The following is a 19,508-nucleotide window of genomic DNA, read 5'->3' on the forward strand; positions in this document are numbered from 1 at the left end:
GCAACCTTGTTAACAGGGATGGAGGTTTCTGTTTAAACTCTGTTTGGAATCCGGCTCTCTCCCTTGTCAAGAAACAGAGGGACGGACTCAATGCTACCTCACCGGCGAATTCATAGTCTCACTATCGATAGCTCTGACTTTGGCCATCTTTGGTGGCACTAGTGTTCAGTGTGTGTGTGTGTGTTATCTTTCCTGCTTGGGTCCGAGGACCGAGGTATTAAATTTGCATGTACGCCGCCTGTCCGTTGCAGTTTGCCTTGAAAATGGCGGGGTGTTCTCCCGCCGAAATATCGGCGGTCGCTGAAAGTGTTACCTGGCTGAATTCCCGGAAGTTATTTGAAAGAAGACACAAGGTTTTGCCGTACACCATTTCCGCTACTAAAGTGCCGAGGTCAGTTCTGAATACAGTCTCCAACTGGGTAACACCAGTAACAAGACGGACAACCAGGAAGACTTGTGAAACATTAAAACCTACTTGAGTGTACTTGCTGCAGGGTATCTGGTGGAATGTTCATTAGTGAACCCATCTAAAGCAGCTATTTTGTTGAACAAAGAAGATTCAAATTGTTGCTTCTTTCGGGCACCCAGACGTTGAGACCCATGTAGTTAAAAAGCCTCGTGCAACTGAATCCTCAGAAATATCTATAATAAGCGTGGCTTCGACCTAGCGAGGAGACCTGTCAACAGCCTTCTACATCTACATCTACATCCATACTCCGCAAGCCACCTGACGGTGTGTGGCGGGGGGTGCCTTGACTACCTCTATTGGTTCTCCCTTCTATTCCAGTCTCGTATTGTTCGTGGAAAGAAGGATTGTCGGCATGCCTCTGTGTGGGCTCTAATCTCTCTGATTTTATCCTCATGGTCTCTTCGCGAGATATACGTAGGAGGGAGCAACATAGTGCTTGACTCCTCGGTGAAGGTATGTTCTCGAAACTTCAACAAAAGCCCGTACCGAGCTACTGAGGGTCTCTCCTGCAGAGTCTTCCACTGGAGTTTATGTATCACCTCCGTAACGCTTTCGCGATTACTAAATGATCCTGTAACGAAGCGCGCTGCTCTCCGTTGGATCTTCTCTATCTCTTCTATCAACCCTATCTGGTATGGATCCCACACTGGATAGCAGTATTCAAGCAGTGGGCGAACAACTGTACTGTAACCTACTTCCTTTGTTTTCGGATTGCATTTCCTTAGGATTCTTCCAATGAATCTCAGTCCATTTTAAATCACTCCTAAAGCTTACTCCCAAATTATTTATGGAATTAATTGTTTCCAGTTGCTGACCTGCTATATTGTAACTAAATGATAAGGTATCTTTCTTTCTATGTATTCGCAACACATTACACTTGTCTACATTGAGATTCAATTGCCATTCCCTGCACCATGCGTCAATTTGCTGCAGATCCTCCTGCATTTCAGTACAATTTTCCATTGTTACAGCCTCTCGATATACCACAGCATCATCCGCAAGAAGCCTAAGTGAACTTCCGATGTTATCCACAAGGTCATTTATGTATATATCTGAAACGTCGCGCTGATGAAATGATTCACATGGCTCTGAACACTATGGGACTTTACATCTGAGGTCGTCAGTCCCCTAGAACTTAGAACTACTTAAACCTAACTAATAAATGAAAAGCACCAGTTTGCTTTTGTTCTACAATATTACTTTTATTGCTAACCGGTTTTCAGCTTACAAGGCCATCTTCAGACATTTACTGAGACTCGGAAAATGTCTGAAGATGGCCTTGTAAGCCGAAAACCGGTTAGCAATAAAAGTAATATTATAGAACAAAAGCAAACTGGTGCTTTTCATTTATTACGATGTTGTTCTACCAAGAACCGACGGAAGATTCTGTTAATGAACCTAACTAACCTAAGGACTTCACACACATCCATGCCCGAGGCAGGATTCGAACCTGCGACCGTAGCGGTAGCGCTGTTCTAGACTGAAGCGCCTAGAACCGCTCAGCCACACCGGCTGGCCGCGCTGATGACAGTAGCCGTAGGTAGTCTATGTAGAAATGAGAGAAACGGCATACTAGTAAGCGGAAGGAACCGAGAGGCTTATGGACGCGGCTTCCGATTTTGGCCGATTGAAAACGTAGAGAGGTTTTAACCCAGGAACGACAATCACGTCGTGCCCCCAGCAAAATATACCTGTCCGTTACCATACGTAGGGTCTTGTTGTCTCTAGACTGTGTGAGGTAATAATTTGCATCAGAAGGCAGAGCAAAAGTTCTAGATCGGCTCTGAGAAAACTCCCACCAGACGAGAAAGTTGCCCATAGGCACATGTTCCAGCTGCAATCCAGTCGTTTGTTGAGTAAGAAACTGATAAAGTATAATTTCTCGTCCATTTTCTGTCACGTATCTAGCTGGGTTGGATCCAGTCTTGCAGAGAACGCGTTGATTCTCGAGAAACAGTCGTCAATTACGTTGTCACCTCCTCGCACTTCGCGGAAATAGGTAAGCAATTGCCCTAGACGACTGTGCAGTACGTCCATTCATTGTTAATCCTCAGACATATACATCAAAGTATACCAGACAGCGATCTACATATTTCTAGTACGTCGAGCATAGTGAGTAATTTACGATCTTTCTCATTCATGTGGGAGTCACAGGGCCTTCTCGCATTGCTAGGATATAAAGTTAGAGACTGAGAGACCTCTTCACATTGCCTTTGACCAACCCTCCCTGCAGCACGGTCGCCAATTTAATGTGCATTCGACCAGAAGTAGACCATTACCTTTTGCTTCTCGTAAAGGAATACAGCAAGCCGAGTCCATAACTACCGTTCTGCACCCATCCAAGACCACAAGATTTCTCCAGATGCGTTCGTGTCGAGGTGGTTAGCACACACTGTCGGTGTATAGTAGTTACACGAAAGAAGAAACGGGTGGTTTTTATGCATGACGGTACCCCTTGAAGACATAGTTTGATGCGTTTTACGTAAATAAGTTGTGTTATCAATTCTAAAGTACTGTTTTAGTGCCTGGGATCAGCACCAAGAAGGTATTGTTGAGAAAGAACATAAACACATGCACTCCTAAAGCTACACACTTCTGCACTTAAAACAGGCTGTAATGTTAGAACGGTACAGTTTCTGACCTATTAGTCATATGGAATGCAATGGCGTTAATATTCCAGTATAGGAAATATATTTCTAGCGCATGACTTACATTTCCTTTGAAGGTATGTCTACGATACACTATGATTACAAGCTGTAAAATGAGAAAGCTAGTTCCTTAAAACATCAATTGTGCGTGATTCATGCACAATACAGTTTTCCGGATGTGTATACTGCCAACTTTTCACATCCGATTCAGAAATTATACTATACTTGCGTCAGTCCTACATAAAATGATCGTTAGCAATGGAGAATACCTCCTCCAAAGAAAGAGACGAACGCATAGCAGTGATATTTGACATGTGAAATCAAACGTCATGCCGCTACCAACTCTGTAAACAGGAAACAGCTTGCAAATATCCTATTAAGGATACAGGGTACTTATAAATGGTGGAAAAATTGAAATTTTTAATGACTTTATTCTGTAGTCTTTCCTGATTACATTGATATATGCATTATAGGGTTTCAAATGAAAAATGACCTAAATATACCAAATTTTAAGGTTACAGTCATGTATGCCACCACGCCCCCTTTATTTCTGTCACAGAAACTAGTATTACATCGAAAAGAACTGTGAACTTTCTGTTTCCAGCGATTATGCGTATGATACATTGTATGTATTAATAACTGTACAGGTTTCTAGTGTCTGTAAATGATGATTTTTGCTAGTATTTCCTTTTGTTTCTATGAAGCTTTTTGTTCACTTGTTACTGGATGTTTCTTGCCCAAGTGCTACATATATTTGTGGAAGTAAATATCCTTAAGAGTGCAATAAATACGAACTATGCCACGCATCAAGAAACTGAATAAAAGGAAATTCCATGGTAATGATTTCACAAACAAAGCAAGCTACACTGTTGAAAGTAACCTATGTCTCAGTTCTACATGGAAGAAACTCCAACGTTGCACGCCTCCTGGTGACTCAAATTTTTGCGGTAACAATAACGCTGTTTATAGTGGATTTGGTGTTGTTGATGTGGACACCTTGTCTTCCTTAATAAAGTAAGTGACGAAATGTAAACAATGTGATAGTGTAGGGTGTCTGGAAATAACAACAAGAAAGTAGCCTGAAGGTTTTAGTGACAAAATTAGTTTTTCTTTGTAGATCGTACAATAAATCTACCCCGAAAATGACTTCGAACAAATGGTTCAAATGGCTCTGAGCACTATGGGACTCAACTGCTGAGGTCATTAGTCCCCTAGAACTTAGAACTAGTTAAACCTAACTAACCTAAGGACATCACAAACATCCATGCCCGAGGCAGGATTCGAACCTGCGACCGTAGCGGTCTTGCGGTTCCAGACTGCAGCGCCTTTAACCGCACGGCCACTTCGGCCGGCTGACTTCGAACATTGCAGATAATTCATATGATGTGAATTTGAAGTTAGTGCTTGCAATGCGTGCAATATGAATAGGAAAAAGGCTGCTCGAACGTTTTGTGGTTTGATGGGCCTTCTTCCACCTCCCAGTAGCTTCAGCAAGAACATAAAAATACTTTTAGGTGCTTTGACGGTTGTGTCTAAAGCATCTATGAAACATGCAGTAGAAGAAACTGTCAATATTTCTGGAACCAGGGACATGGAAAGGTCGGGGACATCGTTCCTTGAATGCTGTTGTAATTGCTACTTCTCAGGAGAATGGAAAAGTTGACGATGCTGAGTGCTTATCTAAGTACTGCCACACCTGCCATGGTAACAGTGAAGGGCATATTGAACAGGAGTGTTCTAAGAATTATGATGGTTACAATGGAGGCAAGGAGTCTGACGGAGCTCTAAAAATATTTCAGAGGTCGTAACGCGTTTATAACGTTAGATATACAAGTACCTAGGCGATGGGGACTCTAAGGCTTTCAATAAAACTAATGAGTTCAATGTTTATGGTGATACCTTGGTGATAGAACTGGAGTGTTGTTGACATGTGCAAAAGAGAATGGGTGCTAGATTGAGGAAGCTACGAAGAGAAATGAAAGGAAAGTTCCTATCTGATGGAAAATCTCTGCCTGGCCGAAGCAGATTGATAGAAACTGAACTAGACCTTCTTCAAAGTTACTAGGGACTGGCTATTAGACGAACTGCACCGCTGAATGATGTTACAGCAATGGCAAAATCTGTATGTGCCAGCTACGTCCACAGATGACCACCCTGTTCAAGGGCATTGACCCAAAGGGGTAGATTCTTGATGTGGTTACCAAATACCAAAAGAAAGTGGTCAAATACACCATCATAAGCATTCTCTTCCTGCACCTCTTATGAATTGGATAAAATCAATTTTTGTAGACTTGAGTGACCCCGTTTTGTTTAGTAAATGTCTTCATGGGGGCACTCAGAATACAAATGAAAGTTTCAACCCTTGCATATGGGAAAGATTATCGAAGAATGTTTTTGTAGGACTAAATACAGTAAAAGTTGCTGTACTAGAGGCGATGATATGTTTCAGTGATGGAGTGATAGGAAGGTTGGAAGCCTTAGAAATTTTGGCATAAAATGTGGCTCTAATATGGAAATTCAGTTGCTTGCGTGTGACAGACAACGGGTGCATGAAGCTGAAAGATTCGCTCTTCAAGTTACCAAAGAAGCAAGAAGTGCTAAAAGGAATGCCAAGATTAAGCTTGAAGATGAAGACTGTGCTTCAGGAACGTTCTGAGGCACAGTTTAATTGGACTCATATCTTCATTCGCAATTTCCAGCAGGTTGTATTTTTCAGAATTCAGGTACAAATATTTCCTAAAGTTTATAAAGCATTGCTATATTTTTTCTGTATCTTACAATAGCCCATACTTATATAGTAGACCTAAGCTTTATTGCAGAATCAACTAAATTATAGAAAAAATTACATCTTTACTTGGAAAAAAATAGAAAAATTAAAACGTAAGATGTGGTATTTTTTATTCTTTTAATATACATCTTAGGTGTAATTAAATAGGTCTAGTACCTTAGCCATCATGTCACACATATCCTGTAAAAATTTGGTCTCCTTCAAATGTATAACATTGGAGTAGATGGTACCTTAATTCGAGGAAGCATTTTGGAAAATAATTGCATCACTTTCTTTGTAATTTTTTAACAACCCTAAGCAGGTTCAAAAGTATTCAAACTACTTCTGATTTGTTTAGAAAGTGTGCTGCATCACCTAATATCAACAAAGAATCTGTAAAACATATTCATTATGAACAGTGCCTGAAAGAAATAGGTACTGATTTTTACATAATATTGAGCCGGAAAAGTACCCGGTATCCTTAACGGAGTTTGTAGAAGTATACACGAAGTTTGCAGTGCCTCACAAAGTGCCTCACAAACACTTGTCTCTAACTTAATATCACCATAGCTATGAAACTGAAGACTCTATTTTAAGACCAAGATGCGGCACAGGAATGTAGTACGTAGTGTAAATCTTGTTTCGTCTGGAGGAATTTGTCGAAACACGATGGACGTATGAAATGGGAGCCCTCTGATGACTCGGAGGTTGGCCGTTAAGGATCGCTAATAGACAGTGCTCTAAGTCACACACAGCACACGCAATGTATGCGAGTCGAACACAGACAGAACAACAGAAAAAAGTGGTCAAATAACTTCAGCAACATCTCTCTCTCTCTCTCTCTCTCTCTGTCTCTCTCTCTAGAATACATTATCAGTCTACTATTAAATCATACCTCGTTACAACTCCATCTTAACTCACCATTCCATCCACTCTCTGTTATCCTTTAACGCAGATGCAACTATGTTTGGAGGCTTGTCGAACTAAAAACAGGTCTTGATTGTATAAAAATGGGTAATTCATGTCAAACTAGAATTGTCTTTGACGTAGCTAATATTCTTAGAATAAAGTCGTCCTGTTTTCCAAATGTTACGCATAACGATAGGAAACTGGTTAATTCTGTCAATAACAAACTTAAAGAAGCTGACGCTTTAATAACCAAGTCTGACAAAGGTTGCTTTTTCGTTATTGTCTACAACTCTGAATATATTTCTAAAACGTTAGATTTCGTAACGGAAATAATATTCGAAAATAATTACAAAAAGAAGTCAGGTAAGGTATTAGTGACGCAAAATTTGAAATGAAACCTTTCCATAACAAAATGATTATCAACATTTGCCCTCAGCTCCCAAAACTTCGTCCTCAATTCAAAATTCACAAACCTAACCATCCAATACACCCGATTTCTAATAGTATGAATAGCCCGTACCATGATTTAGCCGAATTTCTTCATAAAACTCTGAAAAAAGCGTTCGTTTTCGAGAGCAATTATTCCATCCCAGTAATCACGTCTTAGACCATAAATAAAAGATTTAGAATGCAACCCAGATACGAAGTTGTTTACAATAGCCATCAAAAATCTTCATACAAACGTTCCCGTTCAAGAAACACTTACAGTCCTGGAAAAAATTTACGTCGCTTCAGAAAAGAACTTACAGGCGAACAAATCACTGACTTTATGAATCTAATCACAGTCGTAGTAAAATAAAACTATTTTGAATTTAATGAACAATTGTATCAGCATCCCGACGGTCTCGTTATGGGAAAACCGTTATCTCGTATCCTTGCTGGCATTTTCATTAACTCTGTAGAAGAAAAGGTCTGCAACTGCTTCTCAGCTACAGCGCTAGGCATTCTCACCTATTTCAGATCTGTCGATGATATTATGGTCATCTGCAAAGGACCTGTTAAAGGCATTGACCGTATTTTCAATATATTCAATGAACTTCACGAGAAAATATCGTTCATTAACGAACTCGAAAATGAGGCCCGTTAATTGAATTTTCTTGATTTGACGCTTACAGTAGAAGAAAATAAAATCTCATGTAATGTTTTTCGTAAAGGAACATACCGATCAGATCATACCTGCATCTTCTCTACACCCACAATCTCATTAGAATACTTTCTTCCACACTGCTGTTCACAGAGAAACTTCTATTCCACTATCGCAACGAAAATTTGAGGAAGAAATTAATATAATACAAATGATAGCAGCTAATAACAAATACTAACGTAGTGGATAATATCCTTAAAAAGCGAACTGTAAAAATGTTGCTACACTTGGCACCTCTCTCATTGAGTTCAGCCTAAAGAAGAAGTTTTTTTCTATTCCTTCCTTGGGGCTCAACTCTTATCATTTTCATCGCCTTCTTCGTAATAAATACAACTGTAACATCACCTTTTCAACCAATAATAGCTTGACAAAAAAAACAATTATTGGTAATTTAAAATGGACCCGTGCCCCTTTGAAAACCTCTTGTGTCTATAAGATTTCTTGCATCACCTGCTGCTCTTACTGCATACGACCAACGACACGTTCCTTTGCAGTCAGATATAAAGGACATCTTTCAAGAAAAAATGATGCTAACACCCAAAATTCGTCTTTTCCTGACCACTTTGTAATTACAGGTCACGCGCCTAAGGCTGTTCACGATATCAATATTTTGCACACTGAGAAGAAAGGGTGTAGATTAGATGTTCTCGAAGAATTAGAAATTTTTAAAAACCTATTTTGCAATGATCGTCTCATTCTTAATGAGCAGCTACAATTACGTAATAAAACCTTTTTCCACTGTATAAAGCCGTAACTTGATATTTTATTTCGTGTTCCCCCCTGCAGTTACCGAAATATCTCTTTCATCTAAGTCGAGTCATAACTGTTTGTTGATTAAATGGTTTATATTCACTACATTTCATGTTACACCGTTTTTATATTCGCTGAGTTATTCAGCTCCTTTTGTAATTCTGTAATGACGTTTTTCAGCCTTACACTGTACTTCTAAGCTCTTATGTAGAAAAATCGTTACCATGTCTGCTGCTGTCAGATAAAATATTGCCTCACTTCATGTATTACACATTTCACCTGTCTATATTTGGAAGGTTAAGTAGCCGGTTTGTATTTGCGGCTTCTACAAGGCACTTTTGGTATAACGTTCATCTGAACGCAATTGCTAACGCGGGCGCCTCATTCTGATGCTACTGCAGCCTCTACATTTGGTGCATCCCTTAGTGGCCTGCCTCTATGTGTTCTATTTTAATATTTTGTGACTAAAACGTTATCGCTTCATATTTATTTTGTACGTGACATACCAGTTTTAAGAGTTTTATTTCTGATTAAGGCAATCCTGGAAGTGGTCCCAAAGACTTTATTTTAGCGACCGAGGGCTACAGTTGTTTTAATTTTAAAATCTTCTTCTATTGCTCTCAGAGCTTCTACTCTGGGAGCATCACCCTCTCCCCTCTAAACGCTGGGGACTTCAGTCCCTTCCCCCCAGCCATAGAAGCAACGGTCTACTCCAGCACCTCCTGCCTTCCACAGTCCCCCCTTCCCCCCCCCCCCCCCCCCCTCCCCGCAAGTGTCAAGTGGACACCAAGGAAGAGCTTAAAGAGCCATTATTTGCTGGTCGAAGGGCTTCATGGTCTACCTATGTTCCTGAAGCTACTTCTGAGAAGCCCTCCCAGCAACCCCTAAGGGGCGACGAGAGGGCAAACAATCCAAGAAGAAGTAGGAACCTCTGGGGGTCCCCACATCACTCCCCCACAGTGTGAATGCGAGGACGAGGTGGAAATTCTGGCATCACCTGAGGAACTAGATCTCACTGATGCCTAGGATGCAATGCTACTTGATGCGAACACCCAACTGGTGTCGACATGTAATTTGCCTCCTTGGCCCATTCATGCCTTCCCAGATGGCAGAAAGCGTCATTTTGCAGTGGAATGGGGTGGAATTTTCTCCTACTGGCTGAGTTACAACAACTCTTAAGCGTTACATGTGCCTTTTCCGTCGCGCTTCAGGAAATCTGGTTTACTCCGATGCAGACCTCTGCCCTTTGTGGCTACTAGGGATACTAAAAACTGTACTGCCTCTGAGAGACCGTTAGGTGAAGTTTGTGTCTTTGTCCTTACATCTGTCTGTAGCGAACATATGCCCCTTCAAATACCTTTCGAAGCTGTGGCTATCAGGGTGAAGACAACATAGGAAATTACCGTCTGTAACATCAACCTCCCTGCAAATAGTGACGTGCGACCCTATGTATTGCCTGCACTATTTTCCCGACTCCCCCCACATTTTCTACTTCTGGGTGATTTTAGCACCCATAACCCTTTGTGGGCTGGGACCAAGGTTATTGGCCACAGTAAAGACGCCGAGGACCTACTAACTCAACTCAGACTTTGCTGCCCAAATACAGGTATCCTTACATATTTCACTATGGCACATGACACATACTCAGACACTGTCTATCGGTTTGCAGTCCTGGCTCCTCCTGTCTATCCACTGGAGAGTTCATGACGAGTTAGTGATCACTTTCCACTCTTCCTTCCCTACCTCAGCATCCCTTATCTTGACGCTTGCACAGGTGGGCTCTTCCCAAGGCTGACGGGGATGCCTTCTCCTCCGCTACCACCTTTGTATCTCCTTTGCATGGCAATATCGCTGAGGTGGTCCACACCATGACTGCTACCATTGTTGCCGTAGCTAAATCGGTAATCCCTTGTTCCTCAGGTTGTTTTACCTTACAACTTGTTTGCATAAGAAAAAAGGGACTGATGTCTCTGTAGTTTGGTCCCTCTATAACCTACACCAACCAAACAACCAACCAAGTTCACGACAGTGTCTTGCGGCCAGCGGCCTGCATGTTCTGTGTGGTCCAATGGACGGTGAATGCTTCGCAATCTAATGATTTTTAACTGCATAACTGCCTGTGATGGATGTTTCATGCCGATACTTCTTGCACAATTGGAATAAAAAGAAAAGCGATTTATTTAATTACCTCTTATGCAGAATTTTTTATAAATAAACAATATATCCTCTGCTACATAATTTAATATCCTATCATGAGATCCTTTCTCTCCACCACAGAGACGCCAATTACCTGGAAGGGCAGCAGAAAGGGGTGGGGTGGGGGGGGGGGGGGTAGGGTAGAGAGCTTTATCGGAGGAGGATGGGTTACTTAATTCATCAATTTGATTAAGTAGTCACTCAAATTGAGAGAATTGAGGCAGAGCTATTCGAATACTTCAGGCCTGAAAGTGCACCTTCATCAGTGATGGGGAGGGGGAGGATTTGAAGGCTCCTGAGTGAGAAGGGGGAAGGTGAGGGTTGGGGGAACAGTACGTTAAGGTCCTGACAATTAAAAGGAAGCATTATTCCTGGAGAGTCATAATCCACTTAGCAGAACAATAGATAAGAGGTACATCAATCAAAATAGAATAATAGGTTTGCCCCTAAAAGTATGCTTTGCTTCTGGTGTAGGCAATCTGTACTATCAAAATGCACCGGTGCTTGCTTTGCCCTACTACTTTCATTTATGATTTGGGCAGACATTTTGTGGTATTCCATAGGCCATGGGGTTACTCAGAAAGGTCGTATTTGTGCCAAATATCACACTGCCATTTAGACTAATCCGATACAGCCCATAATACAATATTTGTTCCACAGTGGTGGTGGTGTGTTCGAAAACGACAGGTCGCCTGTTCACATAGCTCACGTCGTCCAGTAATTATTTTGTGAGCATGAGGATGAACCATCCCATTTCTCTGACTCAGTCTCCAGATCCCAATATTATTCAGCATTTGTCGACTGCTTTGGGGGGAATTACGTGGTCGTTATCTGCCTACATCATCGATACCTGAACTTCTCACTATTTTGCCTTCGGTACGAGATGTCATAAGATTGCCTTGAATACGATACAGGACCTGCACGTATCCAGTACGAGAGGGGTGGAAGCTGCTTTGAATTGCGACAGGTTTCCTACATGTTTTCGGTGTTACCATATTTTTGTCCACCCTTTGTCGGTGTTCATTTTGATGAAGGCGTTATCGTGGTACATGTGTTCGTGAAACCGCAACATCTACAATCCTGCGACTAATCTACATTTCCTATGTTAGTGGCGACGTATAGGAGCTTTGGCAATTACGCTTACTTCTACACAAGTCGACAATTAATAATAAAATGAGATTTATGTCTGACTCATCATATTCTAAGCTCTCAACACAATATGGAGACACAAAAACATTCAACTTATTAATATAATGCCGAAAATTGTTGATCTGCGTCTGTATGACGTGTTAGGAATTTTCTTTGGATACAAGAGCGTTAAGTCATTGAAAAAAGTTATTACCTTCCAGTCCGAATAAAGGACAAAATGCATAACGAGCAATTGTTTTGTAATTGAAATGCACCTGGTCACATTCCAAAACTAAATGGAACAAAATACCATGATAGTTATGCCATCAATAACATATTCTAGAATCTATTCCTCACAGGGATTTACGGATTTCCAGTGGTCTGTATGGTACTTAAACGTATATAATAAAACTTCCTCTTATCATGGCACTTTCCCTGGAATCATCTTTGAACGTGCGGAGTCTGTTCAAACGACTAGGCCATTTGGAACACCAACTCCTCTACCGGTATCACCGCATTCTTTGCATCAGAATCCACCATTGCCCTCGTACAGCGTGATCAGTAGCTACAGTAGCGATCGCTTTAGTGGTCTCACCTGTGACCGCAGGTGGAAGACGTTTGTTCAGAATCGTCCTATGCAGGTTAGGTCACTGCAGTAATCGGGAACCAAATCTAAAGTCAAGTATGAATTATAATACGGTGTAAACCATAAAAAATCCCTCAAAAACAAAGTTTAAAGAAGAAACAAGAGAAACAAGAACTGACAGCAGCAGAGGGAAGACTCATGCTGCCAGCGTGGCGCGTGACAGTGGAGGTTAATGAAGCGCCGCCAGCCTGCTATTGTCGGCGCGATTGCCTCTTATCGGACTTCACGGGCCACAGCCTACACAAATTTCATCCACATTTTGCGGGCCGACTTGGTTACAGGCCGACTGCGCAGCATGAGCATGCCTAAATCGATACCCACACAAAGATTTATCCCCAAGAAAGCTTTCTGTGCACTTTGACTGCCCAACAGGTGACTGAACCACACGTAGGAGGTCCGGCGTATTACAGTAAAAGTGACAAGAAATCGTAGGCATCCTTTCAGAGAATACACCCTTCGGCGTGTTCCGACTTCAATCCACGTCTGCCTCGATCTTGCTGGGTCTCTTCGACGAGTAGCTCTATGAGACAGCGCCATTTTAGAATTCCTGTGTTGTTCATTATTTTTAAACGCTCTTTCCCCTTAGTTTCTACATTCGTCCATTTCATTCCATATTGCACATGTCTGTAACTAATTCCGTATATTCAGTTTCTTATTTCACGAAGGCGCGGGTACCCCATTAATATCCTAAGGAACTTCATTTCCGTAGTTTTTCTGTCTTAATGTCGAACTTTGACCGACATAAAGAATAATCGGCACTGCCATCATGTGGTACAGCTTCAGCGTGTCTCGATCGGCGCTGTTTTCTCGGTCCGAATAGTTCCACCCATTACCTATTATCTTCTTAATTTAGCTTTTATATCCCCATCATTATCATAGGAGATGTCACAGACTCATTAATTAGAATGTTGAACTAGTTTTAAAATATTGACGTCCATAATTATTTTTTCTCTTATTGGGTGTTTATCTTGAAATGCCATGGATACTGATTTTAAGACAGATATTTCAAAAATTCACATATCAAAAAAAGGTTCGCATCACTCTGGTTCCAAGAACTCATGAAGATAGACATTGACTGTGCACATTGTATCACAGATATAGTCCCTTTGACTGTTCTGAGGTGCCACTAAACCCGAACAAAGATGTAAACAAGCATGCAACAGCAGTGCCTATTATACTGAAGGGGTCCGACAGCCGATCAGTTCCTGTCGTTCCACGGGGAAGGAGGAACACGGATCGTGTTGTCTGTAGTTCAACCATGCCTAAACTGTCAATATCGTGGTTCGATCGCGTCCGCATTGATACTTTGTGCCAGGAAGTGTCCAGGCGTCCCGTAGTGAAAGATAGCGATGTTGTTTGGACACGGAGGAGATACAGAGAGACAGGAAATGTCGATGACATGCATCGCTCAGGCCGCCCAAAGGCTACTACTCCAGTGGATGGGCACTACCTACGGATTATGGCTCGAAGGAACCATGAATGCAATCCCACCATGTTGCATAATGCTTTTTGTGCAGCCACAGGACGTTGTGTTACGACTCAAATCGTGCGCGATAGGCTGCATGATGCGCAACTTCACTCCCAATGGCCATGGCGAAGTCCATCTTTGCAACCACGACGGTACAGGTGGGCCCAACAACATGCCGAATGGACCGCTCAGGATTGGCATCACGTTCTCTTCACGATGACTGTTGCCTATGCCTTCAACCAGACAATCGTTGGAGACGTGTTTGGAGGCAACCCGGTCAGGCTAAACTCCATAGACACAATGTCCAGCGATTGCAGCAAGATGGAGGTTCCCTGCTGCTTTGGGGTGCCATTATGTGGGGCCGACATACGCCGCTGGTGGTCATGAAAGGAGCCGTAACAGCTGCACGATACGTGAATGCTAACCTCCGACGGATAGTGCAAGCATATCGGCAGCATACTGGCGAGACATTCGTCTTCATGGACGCAGTTCGTGCGCCCATTGTGCTCATCTTGTGAATGACTTCCTTCAGGATAACGACATCGCTCGACTAGAGTGGCCAGTATGTTCTCCAGACATGAACTCTATCGAACATGCCTGGGATGGATTGAAAAGGGCTGTTTATGGACGACGTGAACCACCAACCACTCTGAGGGATCTACGCCGAATCGCCGTTGAGGAGTGGGACAATCTCGACCAACAGTGCCTTGATGAACTTGTGGATAGTATGCCACGACCCATACAGACTTGTATCAATGCAAGGGGACGTGTTACTGGATATTAGAGGCACCGGTGTTAACAGGAATCTGGACCACCACCTCTGAAGGCCTTGCTGTAAGTTGGTGCAACATGCTAGGTATGGTTTTCATGAGAAATAGAATGGCAGAAATCATGTTTATGTTGATCTCTATTCCACTTTTCTGTACAGGGTCCGGAACTCTCGGAACAGCGGTGATGCAAAAGTTTTTTTGATGTGTGTATGTTCTTTACAAGTATAATGTAGTAGGTAAGTAGCTCTTCGAAGATTAACTTCAGTGTTTCGCATAATCACTAATTCATAGGATAAAAACCCTGAGTGATAATACACACCCTTGTCTTATTTTCTGTTCACTAACTATATTTTCTATAATTCAGTAAGTTGAGTAAGAAGCAGATGCCACCAAATAAACATTTATACATGTTATTACGTGTTGAGAGAAGCCCTGTTAGCCATTGTATTGCATATTCCACACCGTCTTTATTAGATTCACAGATACCTTATAGTGAGCATATGTTATTCCCTTCTTTCCTCTACTAATTGTAAAGGTATAGACAATACAGGCAGTCCATTTTCAAAAACCCTCCTATTCTTCTTACAAGTGCGACGCCACTACTGGCTTTAATAGGTTTTTTAACATACCAGCGTATCGTTTATAAGTTGAATGCAATATACTTTAATTCTTCCTCCTTTCTGAAATATGGGAGAGGGAGTCCCGGTTAACTGTATATCGGATGTCCTAAATGTAGCCCAGTAGGTGTTTAATAAGGAGGAAGACAAGTAGAGTAAAAGTCCTTCATTCTGTGTTAGTTCTATATTTGTGATTTCTGGTCCTACTGATTTTTTATTCGTCTGTTTCTTTATTATTGCCGGTACCTCTCCTGAATTAAATAAGTCAATAACTTTTTACTAATTCTGTGGTCCTCTCTTCTGAATTACTAGAAATGTCTGCCTCAGGACTAAACCAAACACTTTTATATTTTTCAATACTTAATCAAGTGTTACCACGTCTATTCATTCCTCATCTCTTCCTGGTTTATTTAAATTATTTAATAATTTGTGGGTGAAATCTTCTCTCCTGTACACATCATGTTCCACATCACTCACGAGTTTTTCCTACCTACTCTTTGTCCAGTCTCTCACATAAAGACCAATCTGGCTAGGATAACCCGATCACGAGCATAGCTCCCTTCAGCATAGCATTGTGGAGGAGAGACACAGAAACGTTCTCATCAATGTTAACGTGGCAAGCCATGAGGAGCTGGAATAAAAGCGTGTTTAATATCACATTCTTATCATGTCGTGTTTCATATCACTCTTTATCGTTTATTGATATATTCATCTTAAAATCCATTGACTTCTGCATGCTTTCAGTTAGGTTGCAGATTGGTATTTTACAGATTGATATTCTGGTTGCTTTAGATTAATTATGGATTATCATTTTCTAGATATAATAGTTTACAGATTGCTATAAAGTTTACATGTTGTCATTTTGTCACCTGGAGATAAAGATTGGAGCAATGGACGCTAGAAGAAGGAATGCTAAGTAGAGCAATCGTAAAGCTTCCGATATATTCTTCTGTTTGGGTTCAGTAGAGGGATTACAGCAGTGGAGGCAGCAAGAAATGTTTGGGCCGTGCATTAGGATAATGACATTGGACAGAGCACGGCAAGCAAATGGGTCTCTCATGTAAAGGAGGGTCTTCATGACGTTACTGACTATCCATGTTCAGCAAAACCTTCGGGCTTTGATGAAGATATTTAAACGTACTAATACACAGTGATCCACGTCAGTGTATTCGATAAATGACTATGATCATTCCACCGTGGTACGGCATTTGCTTGCCATGAGAAAGATTCAGACGTTGGTTGTACCTGCTATAAGCCAAAAATCACAAATCTCATCTGTTGACGAAATGCGCATCTCTGCATGCTGGTCATTTGGTTCGTGCGCAGCACCAACCATTTCTTTCCTGTATAGCTACTGGTGACCAGAAATGGTATCTTTACGCTAACATAAGGAAAAGACAGAAATGGTTCACCCCAAACAAAGCAGCAACTCTCCGTACAGAGACGTGCATGCGTCCACAAAACATAATGCTATTCATCTGGCCGAAGAGCGACTATGTGGTGCACTACAAATTGCTCCCCCGAGGTGTTTACCATCACTGCTAACATTTAATGTCAACAGCTGAGATGCCTTGCAGATGGAGTCCAAGAAAACGACCAGCTAGACTGCGTGCCTGCAGATCACTGCCACAAATATCTACTAATATCAGTACTGCTGGCCTGTTTTGATCACAGGCGGGGTTAACTATTCCTACACATCGGCCTGAAGATGGCGTCCTAAAACGATGAAACTGGTTGCCAGTTCATGGTTTAATATCAACGGCTGAAAGGCATTTAATTTGACATCCTATTTGTAATTTGGTCTGGCAGTGCATTTCCTTACGCAATAACGCCCAGCCGCTTCGGTTCTAATAAGACCTCTATTTCCCGATGACGCAAAGTTTCAATTTGCGACTAACAAGGGGGTTTTTCCTTACGAGTACCTGGATAGTTTGACAAACTCGAAGAAAGAGGAATACACGACATAATTGCTTCCTCCAGAATTATCGCAGGCCAAACTATAACAGATGCAGAGTATGGGCGAGTTGTGAATGTCTGGCTGATGTTTAGTACCTCAAGTTTGGGCAAACACGCAAAACTGAACATGGACACGGTCGTACGTTTGCTTGCGGACGTTTTCGAGAAATTCCGGACTGTGTGCATGACCACATACAAATTCGACCCTTCCTTTTATTACACAGCACCTGGTTGTGTTGGGATGCAATGCTCAAGAAAACGAACTGAACCATTGAGCGACGCGAACAACCTTCTTTCCTTTGCACGAGGGATCCATAGGGGACTTAGCCAGTGCGTCCATAAGCACGCCAAGGGAAATAAGCCACAGATGAGTGAGATGTTCACTGTGTCCGACGAGCCTAGTTATATCCGAAAAGCTTATATGGGAACGCGACGGTACGCGATCACTACCGATTGGTGGGTTTGAATGGGTACCTGAAGAAGATCTCAACGGACTAGGTCAGGTATTTAAAAAAAGGTGGCATGACATATTTTCTGTTTTCAGATCTCGCATACCCTATTAGTTTGCGTGATGGACACGCTGTTTGGCCACCATGTATAGAGCGACTAATTCAACGAGGCACATGTTCCACTCTGAAACTCATGATAACGCTGCTGACCAGACAGAAGTATAATACCCACTGCCGTAACCCGTATCAGTATCTTCGGTTAGGGATGGTTCTGGTTGGAATTAGGCGCACTGTATTGTTTTGAACACGAGAATGTTTCCACGATGTGTGACTTTCAAACAGACTTTTTTAAATCAATGAATAACGCAAACGATACACTTTTTTTTGTGAATGTTGTATGTGAGGCTTGGGATCAAATCCACCGCGTATCACAGGAGCGAGGAGGCACTCAAAGTCAGCATACGGTAGAAAGAGACATAGCTCCTGATGGTGGTTCTTAAGCTTCAAAAATCTGTTTTCCTCTGTCGGCATTTCGACACGTACGGTGCCAATCAAAGGGCAATCAATATGCCAATGTATCATTGACCTACATGTAGTGTTGATTTTCATTCTCATCTGAGAATAGCAGCATTTAACATCAAACTGGCGCATACCGATAAAACTGGATAAATGGAGGGGTCTGACGGCTTGGTTGGTGATGTTAACATTGTTATCTGGCATTTCTTTCTTCAAGCCTAAAAGGTAACGAAAGCACCCTCATTATGCTTCTTTTATTTGGGCAAATCCTGAAATTTTACGACGAAATCACCTCCGTCAAAGTTGTAATGTGTATTAATATCACAAACATGGTATTTGTCAGTATGCTCCAGATGAACCTTACTGCTTTTTTTTCCGAAGCCAGGATTGACTACGCAAAACAGACATCGCCTCTTTTGTTCTGGAAATTATTAAACGTCTTACTGTCAGTTACATCTGTCTATACGTCGATACAGCTTGAGCCTCCATTTATTAGGTCATGGAGATGTGAGTGGTTGTCTATATGTATATCGCGGCTGAGTGCTTTACCGGATCCTCTACTGTCCAGCTCTTAAAGTCTGGTCCTAAGAGCACTCAAAGTGATCGAGATGCTCCTCGACATCTCATTATTTTCCCCCAAAGATACATAATACTCTGCTCTTAATGTGTGCCTTCTTCTTCGAGGTGCAGTCCACAGTGTTGTAAGGCGAAGCTTTACATGGAGGGATATCACGGATCATTTACGAGTTTTATGAGCTCTCTTTCCTTGACAGGGCGTCTCTAGACCGGAAGCCTGTAACATTCTTGTACTATCCTGCGCGGTCTAACGCGCTGGTTCTCCAGAAGGAAGGCGTGCCGATCCACGGTACGAATCCGCTCAGTGGACCAGTGTTGAGGGCCGATGTTCCGGCCAGCCTGTGGATGGTTTGTAGGGCGTTTTCCATCTGCCTCGGCGAATGCGGGCCGGTTCCCCTCGTTCCACCTCAGTTACACTACGTCGGCGATTGCTGCACGTCCGCAGCTCGTCGTCGTGCGGTAGCGTTCTCGCTTCCCGCGCCCGGGTTCCCGGGTTCGA

This window comes from Schistocerca americana, chromosome 1, assembly GCF_021461395.2.
Source record: "Schistocerca americana isolate TAMUIC-IGC-003095 chromosome 1, iqSchAmer2.1, whole genome shotgun sequence".
In the NCBI taxonomy this organism is placed as follows: Eukaryota; Metazoa; Arthropoda; class Insecta; order Orthoptera; family Acrididae; genus Schistocerca; species Schistocerca americana.